Source organism: Centrocercus urophasianus, unplaced genomic scaffold, assembly GCF_019232065.1.
Source record: "Centrocercus urophasianus isolate 14NV4802_14NV808 unplaced genomic scaffold, USGS_Curo_1.0 seq_10, whole genome shotgun sequence".
In the NCBI taxonomy this organism is placed as follows: Eukaryota; Metazoa; Chordata; class Aves; order Galliformes; family Phasianidae; genus Centrocercus; species Centrocercus urophasianus.
The window spans coordinates 26626682-26640178 of NW_024884142.1; positions in this window are offsets into that span (position 1 = coordinate 26626682).

Here is a 13497-nt window from a genome sequence, read left to right on the forward strand (position 1 = left end):
GTTATGCAGAATGCTGGCAAAGTATTACTTGGAGAACCATGTCCAGGATTCTAAGCCAGAAAAGAATGCAAGGAAATCTGAGCAATAAGTAGTTTGGAAAAGGAGACCTATAGAGAAAAAAGAGTATAGAGATCAGAAAGGATTAGGGTTGTTCAGTATAGAAAATGAAAAGACTGTGAAAGGAACTGAAATGTTCTGTAATCATAAAAGTTGTTACAAATTGTTCTTTCCAACTTTGCAATACTTAGGGCTTCTTAGTGATGAGAGTAGTGAGAAGGCAGTATCGTCGACCCAGGAGATTATGAAATCTCTATCATTTCAGAAGGATTGGGTTATGTTGATATTAGTAACAGCAATATTAGAACAGAGGCCTGGGCATTCTGACATCTCCCCGATAACTGCCCCAGTGATTCTGGGTCCGTTAGCATTCCCCAGAGAATTCCCAAGCAAGATCTGGCATTTCAGGAGCACTCTGGCCAAGGAACACTCAACAGACAGGTTCAGTGGGAGCATCCTCTGTGGCAAGGCAGGCAAGATTCAAAGTGTGTTTATGTAGACCATTTGTCCCGGGCCCAGAGAACTGGGCAAGGAGTAATAGTTTCAGACTAAAAGGGGAGATTTAAACTGGGTATAAGGAAGAAGTTTTTTACATTAAGAGTAGTGAAGCACTGGAATGGGTTGCCCAGAAGTAGTGGATGCCCTCCCCCTGGAGATACTCAAGGCCAGGCTGGATGGGGCACTGAGCAACCTGACCTAGTTGTAGGTGTCACTGTTCATTGGAGGGGAAGTTGGACTAGGTGACCTTGAAACATCTTTTCCAACTCAGATGATTCTATGATTCTATGAACTGCTGCAGGCACATTTAACTTATTAGTGCTGTAGTCCACAAGTAGAAGTCTGTGCAAAGATAACACCAGACCCTTAGGAAATGCTGCAAGACCTTACCTAACCCTGTATGCCTGAAGTTCTGAGTTACATCTTGTAATGACCTTTGCTGGGACATGGAGAAAAATTTCAGCTACAGTACAATCCTAATTAAATCTATTCTCCAGGATCTGTATAAAGAGTCAGTGAGACAGACTGTCAAACAAACACATATAAAAAAGGGGAAAAAAAAACTTTTCATCCCTTCCCTGCGTGGTTTGTCTTGTAGATAACTCAGTAGAAATAGAAAAAGTAGCCTAATATAAATCAAGCCCAACATCTCAGCTGGAGATAAACAACTTTCATCAGCTCGAAGATGCAGAACTCAATTTATAGTTATATGGCATCACAGGAATAGGCATTAACAAACATTGCAAATATATTGCCCTTCCATCACTCAGGAACTCAGAGGGGGCCAGAAGCTCCATGCTGCAGCTGCCTCACACCAGCTGTGGGCCTAACATCATCACACTTTGCAGACACAGAAAATGTCTATAACACAGTCATTGTGCTGCGATGGATGGCAGCTAAGCTTCAGTAGCAAGGAGCTCAGTGTGGGCTGCAGCTCCTCCCAAAATTGTGGTTTGCATAGCCTGCGTAAGTGCAGTGCTGTGCAGGCTGGACCCCTGATGTTGAGCAAGGTGGTTAACTTCATCCTCACTCAGATAGGTCTCTGGTCTGGCTGTGGGGTGGACCTGGCTGAAGGTGGCTAACCACGTAGCTGGAAAAGTTTCTCTGATTCTTACAGGGCTATTGTTGATGAAGGTTCAGCATCAAGAGACTCCTTTCATATACACATTGAGAAATATTTTACTACTCAGTCAACACACCTCACCAGCACCACCCTTTTCACACACAGCTAAGTTCTTCACCTCTTTCTGCACATCCTCGGGAAGGAGAAGATAGAATGAGATGCAGACCTTCAGTTGTCAGGAAGGTGTTCCTGTGTTAGCCAGAAAGAGGAAGACAGGGTCATTAACCCTCCATAATAATGGGCAGAAAAATCTTCAGCATGCTGTGAGAAAAGCAGCAAAGAGTTTGGCAGAAAAGGCACAATGAAGGGAGAAATCTTGTAAAAAGTGAATATTTTTCTACTTCGTGACTTCCCTCCCCTGCCCCCTGACATTGTTAGGTTCAGTTCAGGCATGTTCTACTAAGATAACTACTTTGAATGATTGAAAAAAAAAAAAAAAAAAAAAAAGAATGGGTGAAAGCACTAGCTTTAGCAGGAATAAAAAGTCAGGTGAAGAATATTCCCCCAGATTCATAGAATCATAACATAGAATAGCCTGGGTTGAAAAGGACCACAATGATCATCTAGTTTCAACCCCCTGCTGTGTGCAGGGTCTCCAACCACCAGACCAGGCTGCCCAGAGCCACATCCAGCCTGGCCTTGAATGCCTCCAGGGATGGGGCATCCACAACCTCCTTGGGCAACCTGTTCCAATGTGTCACAACCCTCTGAGTGAAAAACTTCCTCCTAATATCTAACCTAAACCTCCCCTGTCTCAGTTTAAAACCATTCTCCCTTGTCCTTTCATAATCCCTGGAATCTAGAAGGAGAGCAATACAGGTGGATTCAGAAAAGTGCATTTTCTGAATACAGGATGGAGTTTAAAAATAAAGAGGAGAGAATTTGAGGTACCCGTGGCAAGGATGCTTTAAAATAAATCCAGATATTCAAACCAGCTTCTGAGGAGGAATATGACTTTGAGGAGGAATATGACTTTGAGGAATGCTCAAAGGACCTTGCCCATTGCCAAGCCTCAGTCTATTTCCTTATTCTCTCACACCATTTGGACTCAGTCACTTGGCAGAGCAGAGATGGTGGGTATGTCATTTTTTCCTACTCTTCCTGGGTGATCTGCTGCATGGCTTGAAATGGGTGCTTTTTTAGCTAGTATGGGAATAAACTGACCTCCTCAACCCTGTAATATAGGAGGAACATGCAGTAAGCCACAGGATGGTGTCACCTCTGAGTCATCAAATCCAGACTCCTGCTATCTCCAGCAATCATACCACATAAACCCATTCATAAATCTGTCTTGTTCCACCCTTAAAATGCTATGGATGTTTGCCCAATTTCTAAGCAAGGTTAGTTATCTCCAGAAGGTTGCAAAATTTCTCCAAAAATCCCATCTTAGCTTTCACCCATTTGGTTTCTAGGCATGGAGACCCCTGATCCGAGCTGTTCACACTGCACAGCACTAACCTCAGCTCCACTACACTATCACAGCATTTCTAATCTCGTCCAAACTCTGCTCTGCCAAACTAAGCAAGACAACCTCTTTCCAATCAGCCCAAAGATGACAGAAAGCCTCTGATCCTCTGAGCAACCCTCCACTCTACCCACAGCTGCAGGAGTTCACCACTTCTGTTGCTTCTTTTCCAAATGGGCTGACCAGAGTTGCCATCAGATTCCCACAGAGGCTGTAATGGCTGCTTGTACAATGGGGTTAACACTTCCATCTGCAGAAGGAATATCTAATCTGGAAGGTTTTAGCTCTTTTTTTCACCCTCACAGCACCTGATGGAATGTAATTGACCATCACACACATTTCTTCTTCTCCCCTTTTCTAAGATTACTCTCTAGCTTGTAACAGCAAATACTATCAGTTCCTATTAGACTTTCTCCCACTTCTGTAATTCCAAACTAGAGGCTTGGCCAAGTTCTCTAATTTGATGTTTTCATCTGCAGTGATGGTACTTCTAGGTTTTTCATTAACAGCAGCTTTACCACACAATTTCATCTATCTGATGAATTCATTGACAAAAACATTACACACTCAGACTTAGTCAGATGTGATATATTTTTAAATCCAAGATAGAATATTGCATTTTCATGTTTAAGAGCAGATATCCTGGACTGCTACAGTACAATCCATCTTACCTTAAACTGTCTTATTCTATTTTTCCCTTGCCCATATAGCTGATTATTTTAATAAATACCTTGCTTTCTGATACATGCAGAGCTCGTGTGTGACAGCAGCATGTAAACCTTCACTCTGAAAAAACAGACAAGTTCAGTAACTTCCCAAACCTTTCTACTCTACATCGACTGGGGGATATTTTTAACCTGTATATTGAGCTGTTCAGTAGCAACAGAGTTACTGTTTTATTGGGGTTGTATTTATAAATGTAGAACCAAGCATAGCCTTTGTCATAGGCAAGCTGCTATCTGAATAAAAAATGAGTTAGAGCTTGCTTACAGTCTGAGCTGTGCCTTTACGCCTGAGGTTAGGCACCTAGACCCATATTTAGATCCCTAAATAAGTGTGGCCTGAAGCACTGTATAACTTCATCTGCCGTCGATTTCACTGCAAGTCCAAGTTATTAGGTTTCCTGTCCTTTCCCTTGGCAGAAGATTTCATTTTGATGAGAGCTGAAGATTGCCAGGGCTGTCATGCTCTGGGGCTCCTTACAAAACATTCTGTCGCTCTTTACCTTTCATTCCCATCTGGAGACAGGGTAAGTAAGAGAGAGGTAGCATGCCATCGTGCCATGACAACGGGCAGCTCCTAGCTGGTTTGGGGACAAATTACTTATGGCCACAGAGCAGAGAAAGGCTGGAGACAGTATGTGACCCTCAGAATTAAATCTCTGCTGGCAGACACCAAACTGGTGCAGTATGAGAAGCAACGAAGCAACCTGTCCTAACTGTAGGTGTTCCTTTTCATTGCAGGGCAGTTGGACCAGATGACCTTGAATGTCCCTTCCAATTTAAGTGATCTTATGATTCTATGATTTAGAGTGCTTGCTCACAGCTCTCCATTCTTTATTGTCATAGAGGATTGTTTGATTTCTCTTGTTAGAGTTTAGCAGTTGCAATGTGGTAGGTCTTGAGGGCTGCATGTTATAGACCACTTTCTTGCCACGTCTCCACAAAAGCTCGAGATCAACCCTTTTTCGAGCAGGATTGCCAACATGAAGAACTTGTCCTTTAAGGTTAACTTCCAGCCTTGAGAAGCTTGCCTTCTGAGCTAAAGAGTGAGCTCTGAGCTAATGAGTGAGTGAAACTGCTTTGACAAGTCTCTTGTGCTAATTTACTCCTTCTCTCTTGAGCAGCATTTTGACATTGAGCTCAGCCAGAGCCGGGTGGGCGTTGGGAAAGCAACACATTCCTTCTGCTCCTAGTTACAAGGTGCCCCAAATCTGCTGCTCAAAAATATCATTGTGAGGTGCTTTGGGCTTCACTCCAAAGGGGAAGAAGTGAAGCGTAGGAGTATGTAGAAAGTAAAAGTGGCAGCAGAAATCACCGGGTGGCATTTGGCAGCAAGCTAAATGTCAACTATTGTGTGCATCACTAAAGGAGTGTCCAGAGCCCAGGGAGTCAGAAGAAAAAGCAGTGTAAGCAGCAGGAAAGCAAAGAGTCTGTAAGAGATGCAGTGAAATCCTAGAAGATTGATGCTCTTCATTACAAAGAACCAACTGCCTCTCAATGACAAGTCCCCAAGCCCACTTTTAGCCTCGGCTGTCCTTGTGAGACGAAGCTGCCCTCCCTGCACTGCCAGCCAGAAAGCCAGCAGGAATTTCCCTAAAATACACTGGAATAGAATCAGTCAATTGGTTTCCGAGATACTGCAAACAACGCATCTGATGCAAAGTGGTGACAGCCCATGCAAGCAGCGAGGGCTGCCCTCAGCCACTCATTAATTCAGCGGAGTAGCGAGAACTGGAAAAGCCTGAAGACCCACGGGAGATGTGCATGAGCCATATGGAGGCCAGAAGGAGACAAGAGGCGAGAAAGCCTGACGTGCCATTTTGCATTATGGTTGTCCTGCACAAGCTGTGCTGAGCACATCATATTTCAGTCACAGCATTAAAAAAGAACAAAGGTGAGAAGAGTTAGGGGAAGGCTGTATTTCTCAGCAAAAACAGAAAAGAAAGAAAGTCACAAGAATCAGAAGCTGGCAAAAATCCCCTCTGCAGTGTGATCGGAGGGGTTTTTCAGTATCTAACGTGTCCAAAATTGTGACAATGTATCATCAGCCACAGCCAGCGTTCTTAGGCCCCTCAGAGCCGATCTCACCCCTGTGAGCTGCTTTCAGCAGTGGAGCCTTGGAAGGAACGGCACACCCTGCACAGAAGGACTATTAGCTTCCTACTGTTCTTACAGATATATCCTTCTTCAATTACAAAATAAATAGCATTATGAATATTTTAACTAAATCTAGCTTTAGAAAAGAGGAGAATACATACACAGGCATACATATATAGCATTCACATTGCTTTGAGGTTTTCAGTCTTGTATATTGGGCTACGTTATAGCTGGCTATATACTGACTAAAACTCAGTATATTGAACAGAATTAATTTCATCTCCATGTCAAAGTATAAGCCTGAAAACTTAGTTACAGAAGTGCCATGGGCTTTTATGAGCAGCAAAAAATGAACAAAAAAAAAGCGACATGCTGGAAAGCTCAAAATTTCTCCAGCAAAAGTGTAATGTAGACACACCAGTAAGGACTTTCTCAGTTTGCCCAAGTTGTGTACTAAATCTTGTTATGCTTTATTCAGACTGAATTTGTGTTTATGTAGCAAGCAACATGAACACCAAGAGATTAGAAAATTAACCCTCTTGCTTCCAAATCAGAGCAGATGCACCACTACTGTATCTAAGAAATGAATTGCATGCATCTCATACCTTGTTTCTCTTCCCTCTTTCCCACTGCCCATGAGGGAAGGACAATAAGTTAACTTGTGCTCTTGTGAAGCACTAGCACAAGAGACATTGATCTCAATTACTGCAATGCAAATAGACACACTGGTATGTTCTCCACTGGCTTGTCCATTTGATGCTTTGCATAAAAGTGCATAAAACAAAGACGTGTCACTTATGTATGTTACAGTTCACAGGTCTATGAAAATCACACAGGCTACTGGGCAGGGCTTGAGGATTCACCATTGTAGGAGGTGAGCAGGGAAGAAGGATCCAACACAGAACTAATACTCAGCAAAGAGTGTGAAAACATATAGCCAAATGTCACCTTCCAGTAGAGGTGAGAACATCAGAGCAATAAAAATGCACCAGGAGCTTATCACAAATATTGATGTAGTATTTCTGCAGTACCAGGGATTCCATGATGAGCAAAGTGTACCAAACTGCCAGCCACTTTTGAGAAGGGGTTTGCCAAACTATAAACCAGAGCAGCACAAACTTTAGAGAAAGGATACAGCACCTCTCTCTGAAGTGTTAGTTAACACATTGGGTAGGATAAGCCTTTGTATTGAAATTTGATGTGTGTATTAGAAACCCACGTAATTTACCACAACAGTGCCTTGTCCTGTGTCCACCAGAAAGTCAGGCTTTGAATCCAGAACACCAAGACAGGAACATCAGCCTCAGGAAGAGGTTTGCTTACAATCATTTTTGTTCAATGTTTTCCACGTGAAGCTGTGATGCAGATTCGTATAAGAGAAGAGAAACAGAGAAAATAAATATCTCTGAACTATTCTGGAGATTGACCTCGTCTTCACTCTCTCTTTCCAGGTAAATTTAATTCTTTCTTCCAAGTAAGGCATTATTTTCTGATAATAACCAAATAACTTAGCCTAAATAACCTAATAATAGTCTAAATATTAGTCTTTTTTTTTTGAAGAAGAAGAAGAACATTTCTTCAGAACAATCAGAAACGTCAAACCCAGAAATTCATTGGCATGTTAAAGGGATCCCAGTCCAAGAAGCAGATGCTATTGAAAGATATGGGTATCCTGGAACTAAGTTTTCCTTATGGTTTATGGCACAGCATAGCAGGCACCTCACAAGATAAGCTGAAAAGACATGAAGATTTTTTTATGGAAGTTTTGATGGAAAGTTTTAAAGTTGCGTGTAGCTCACCCATAAGCCTGGGGTTTTTGGTCAGTTTTTTTATATGAGCAGAATTTAGTTCAAGCAAATTTAATGCCTGGTTTTTGCCTGTTTCAGCTATGAAGTGTCAGCAAATACCTTGCTTTGAATCTACCATCCAGGATCCGTAAGTGTGAAAAACTGCTGTGCTGCTGTCCTAAGATAATGTGCTACAAACTGGGCATCTTTATGCTACTGCCATATCTGGTTACTTACCAATAGCAAAATCACCTGAATAGAGGCAACTGTGCTTAGTAGTACATTTATGTCCTCTTGTACAATTTCAATAACAGTACAACCAGTTTTTCATTACGTCCTTACAATTGGAAAGGGATGCTTACTAGTTTGGCAAATGTATTCTAGAGACTTTGAAGAACTCACTACTACTGGAACAGGCTGCCCAGGGAGGTGGTAGTTCAGGCAGTGGCTGATTGGTTACAGCCACATTCATAACAGACTCATTAGAAAGTGTTGATTTCCTTACACGATTTAACACCGTCATTCATAAGTCACGTAGGCACTTTCTTAGACCGTGGGTAGGATGAATATATCTCACTTAGTCTCAAAAATTTAGGTGTCAGACTTTCAGCTGGCTATTCTGCCTGCTTTTATGGGAAGGAGGGAGAAGCAGGCACATCCAGAGAGAAATTCATCTCATCTGGAGATAGGTAGCTGAAGTAGGTCAGAGAGATTGCATGTGTGGGTTGCTCTTCAGCAACATAGCGAAAGCCTAGGGCGATCAGTGGGGAATTAGACAACTAAGCCTTAAATATCTGTACCTTGATGGAAATAAATGAACAGAGTACTTCTCAGCTGATGATAAATAGCCACTACAAGGAAAGTTGTGCTCATGGTTGTAGTTTCATGACTTGGCTTGTAAAACATGCCCTGCACCAGAGTCCCCTGTCTCCCCAGACACTCCTCAGAGTGTATGGTGTGTAAGTAGGTCAGCTCTCTTGTTAATGTTATACCACTCCAGTGATAAACCTTTTGTTTCTGCAAATACAATGTCCAAGTGCTACTTCTCCTGCATCTGTTCATCCGTGATAGCGTGGGCATGACTTGCAATGTAATATTTGTCCTTTTTAAATAGATCCATTAACTTATTCCCAGTGAAGAAGCCCTTTGTACAGATTCACTGCTGGAAGAAAATAGTAGTTGTGCAGAGGACAAATGCTTCTAAAACTGCAGCTTGTTTTCATCCACACATTGCCCACAGTATCTGTAACTCCTTTTCTATTTTATAGTATAAGAATGGATATTACCTTATATAAAGTAAATGCAAACTGTGAGGATTTAAGGGAATTTTTTTGTGTAATTTTCGTAGTATTTTTTTTCAGATTAGATTATGTTTTTGTGTTTGGTAACTTAATTAAAGCAGGAGAGTGAGACAAACAATCTAAAGTCTTGAAGAATAAACATAGAAGAGACAAATCATGTTAAACTGGTGTCTGGATCTAAGTGCTACACGTATTTGGATACAGTGATCCCAGTTACGGCTTTGTCTTTATTTCCTACTCTGACTTGAAAACAATAGTAAATATATATGTATAAATATATATATTTAGCAAAGTAAGAGAACTGCAGTAATAGTGCTCTACTAAATTGTTTTCATGATAAGAAATGTATTTCAATAAGCAGCAATGTGTAGCCTATCCATAAAGGAAAACTTGGTACTGTAGCTACAAGTCTTCTGTCTTATTTTCACCATGCTGTATCTCAGGATGAAGATTCTTCTTTGCAAAATAAAATCCTCTGGAGAAGAGATACATTATGTGATAACAATTTGGAAGTTCTTACGAAGATCTTGACTGGGGTTTAAAGAGACTCACATTTATAGAAATATATGAAAAAAGCATGGACTTATTTGTATTAGTGGGCCCTGTACAGGATGATAAAATAATTTGTGTCCAATGCATCTCCTCTGTGGATTAAAATGTTTCATATTTCTGTTTCTTTGTTTAAACATGGTATTCTCTGTGAATGTAACCAAAAAGCATGGCCATAGACAATGAATGTTTATATAGCAGTTGAAATATAGCAGCTGACATGTAGTTGATTGATAGTTCTTTAAAACCATATTAAATATACTATCAAATGTTTCACAGGTCATTACTGACTGGCACTGTAGATTTCTAAACTGTTCTTCCCTTTTCCCTTTTTCGTTTTCCCTTCCCTTCTCTTCCTTTGTCTCTATTTAACTGAAATCAGAGCGATAGCAGTTATGTTTTTATTACCAATCATTGGTGTGGAAAAAAAAACAACCCTTTAAGAGCCTCCAGATATCAGGCACCATTGAAGGAAAAGTAAATCTTATGTGTGAAATGCTAAAACCGATAAATGAAAAAAAACCAGCAAAAATTTTTCCATGCATCAATTACCTTAATGTGTATATCTACAGAGTACCTGTACCAGAGAAACAGAGAACGTTCTGAATGGAGAAATGATTACAAAAATAAAGGACCTTGTGGTATCTTGGTCATCACTCCCAGCTCAGTAAAGTTTTATATTTATCAAAGTTGGACTGAAGACACTTCATCATGGAAAACAAATTTATTTGTATTTTAGAAAGTCCCACTGTACTGATTTATGTGACACCACAGTGTGTAGTTTTTCACTGTGGACATTGGTTTGATTTTGGGCAGTAGAGTACTCAATTTGCTTTAAAAACTGAAATGTTTATCCACAGCATAATGGCAAGGGAGCACAGCTTGCTTTCTTCCACTCAAGACAGTGTCTTTCTCTCATGTTATATGACCTTCAGGTTGCCGGGTTTTAAACTCATATTCAGAAAGTCCATATCGGTCTGACAAAACCTGTCAGCCCTAGCTAACTTGCTTGCCTAAACATCCTTAATTGAGAATTTGAAGCTAGAGGTGACTTTTCCTTTGCTTTTAAATTGTAGTCATCTCATCTCAGTTGCTTAATTTAAAGTACAAAGAAAATATTAACATTTTGTTGTCTGATGAGATCAGGGACAGTATTTCAGTAAAATTTAAGATTTATTTGAAGAATTTTTCTAGACTTTTTAAAGAATTTGGATATAGATCCAAACACAGTAGATCATGTTTTACATCATACACGGCATCAGCTATGAGACACATTAACAACTGCATATGATTTGGGTTTTAGTGATATTTTTGTATTTTGAAGGACATATAGTGACAATATTACTCTCTAATAACGATTTACTTAGACCTAAATATTTTATCACATATTGCTCTTTTAAAAATTGAAGAGTCTGAAATTGATGAAAAGAGTTATAGTGTACAAGTAAAATGTGGTTTTTGTACTGTTATATTTATTGTGTCTCTCACAAGTAGAAGACCAGCTAGACCTAAAATGTTATCTTAGTATATATATAGCACAACCAGCTTTTAAATTCATGACTGCAGTGATTTTCAAGCCTGTGAAATTCATAATAAATACCAAAGTGTCCAGACTTCCTACAGACCTAAAGAGTCAATGGTACTTTCTTCAAACAATTTTTCTGTGCTTGCGTCATGTAAAGATAACTCCACGGAGCAGGACAGGGACTGCATATCAACAGCCAGAGCAGGGGAATTTACTCAGACCCTGAACAGACCTATAATTACAGGCAAGTTGTATCTTTGACCTCTCTATTTCACTCTCTATATTTCAAGCTCCTGGATGTCAGAGCAGAAGCCCAGGACCTCCAGCCAAGCATAACCTACCACTGATCTCTCTTGTGGCATTTCCTTGTGGTTCTGACGAGCTTACTCTCTCTTCCACTCCCCTTGAACTGAGCTAAACCATGGGTTGAATTCCTTGCCCACACAGGGAGTTTGAGTACTTCACTGACAACTGTCAATGGCAGTTGAGTTTGAAAACAAAAGCCAAAGTGAAAGCTGATGCAAAGGATTTCAGACCCTCTTTCGCACATAGTCTTTAAAAATCATCCAGACCTTCCTTCACCTTCCCAGTCTGATCTCAAATTTAAAGTGACTGATGGCATTGTTCAGATGACAACTGCAGTAATGAGCTAAGAAAAAATAATCATTACATCTATGATAAATCAACATTTTGAACGAAAACACAATAATGAATGAAATAAAGAGAAGGCTGTCAACCTTAGAGACCACAATAATGACAATCTTTGTTGTTATTGTTGTTAACTTATGAGAATGCAGTATGCTTAAACAATATATCATTATCTTTCAGTGATACACTTAAGCAAGCCATCATACAGGAAAGGAATCCATCAGCAAAGAAGAGATGGGAAATAGCAACTAACAAATATATCTTCAGTGTTTCAGATCAAACATGATAGAAAACTCACAAGTAGAGCAGAACTGGACAAATACAGATATGTGTTCAGATCTGAAATTCTTGTTGCTCAAATGAGAACTGCTTCAGTTCTCTGACTGAGTGCAAAAACATATTTTGGATGATGCAGGTGACTACGGTGAAATCAAAAAGCACCTTTAGTCTCAACTGGGAATGGACCACACTTTTGTAGAGATTGTGTCACATACCTGTCTCCCTTAGGGAAAGGAGCTTGAGGAACATTTCCCAAGAACAGAAATGGAATTATATTTTTCTATCAGTTGTAAAATCTGAGACATAAAATTAGATTAATAAAATGAAGGACAGATGAGAAGCTGAAGGATAAATCAATAATTCACACGTCTATTACACTGCTGTCAAGTTCTTGCATGAAGAGAGGACTATATTGGATTTTCAAAGGCAAATGAGCCACTTGTTGCCCACAGCCAAGGCTAACATTCTGTCTGGCTGGGCTGTTGGCCAAGACTGGATACCAAACTCCCTTTTCTATAAAGGAGACCTCTATCACTTCCCTGGGGGGAATAACTACCTCTTTTACCAATGCCAGCAAGCCAAACTCTTCTAGTTTAAAGCCAGTCCCTCCGTCCTATCACTGCACTCCCTGATAAAGTGTCAGCCCCCATCTTTCCTGTAGGCACCCTTTAGGTAATGGAAGTCTACAATGAGATCTCCCTAGAGCCCTCTCTTTTCCAAGCTGAACAACCCCAACTCATTTAGTCTGTCTTCACAGGAATGGTGCTCCAGATCTCTGACTCATGGACCTCCTCTGGACCAAAGGAACTTGTAATGCTTTCTAGTTCCATCATCCTATGAAAACAGCAGTCATATTTTGAGTAGCAGTAGGAGTACTAATAATGGAGATATCTAATGTGGCACACCAGGGCATGCATACTGAGCCCTGGACATACAAGTTAGAGTTGTATTCAGAGTAGGTGGGAGGAAGGATAAGCTGTGCAAACTCACAAACAGCCTGATTCTGTTTAGGTTTCTGGAAAGAGTCAGATGGGTGTCTGCACAGTCACTGCCATATTGATAAAGGATACCTGTTCTGACAAGGTCTTTTAACAGCCACTTGAACAGCTTCACTATCTGGCTGATGCTGTGTGCCAGCTTTGCTGTAAACCACAAGTTACCTCTTAACATTCTCCGCTGGACTGAAAACTGTAAGACATTGGCAAAGAGCAAAAGAAGAGGGTGAGAAATTCAGCTCTGGTATTATTGCTAAATTAGGATCCTCCAAAAGTTGTCAGTGTAATCACTCCGGAGTTTCATTTATGGGGAAAAAAATATGTGCAGGTGTACATTTGCCATGATTTCTACTAATGTTCTGCAAGTGTCAAATAACAATTGTACTGGAAGCCAAATTATGTCCTCTGTAACACTTCAGTTACTTCAGTGGACAAGACCAGGGCACAACAA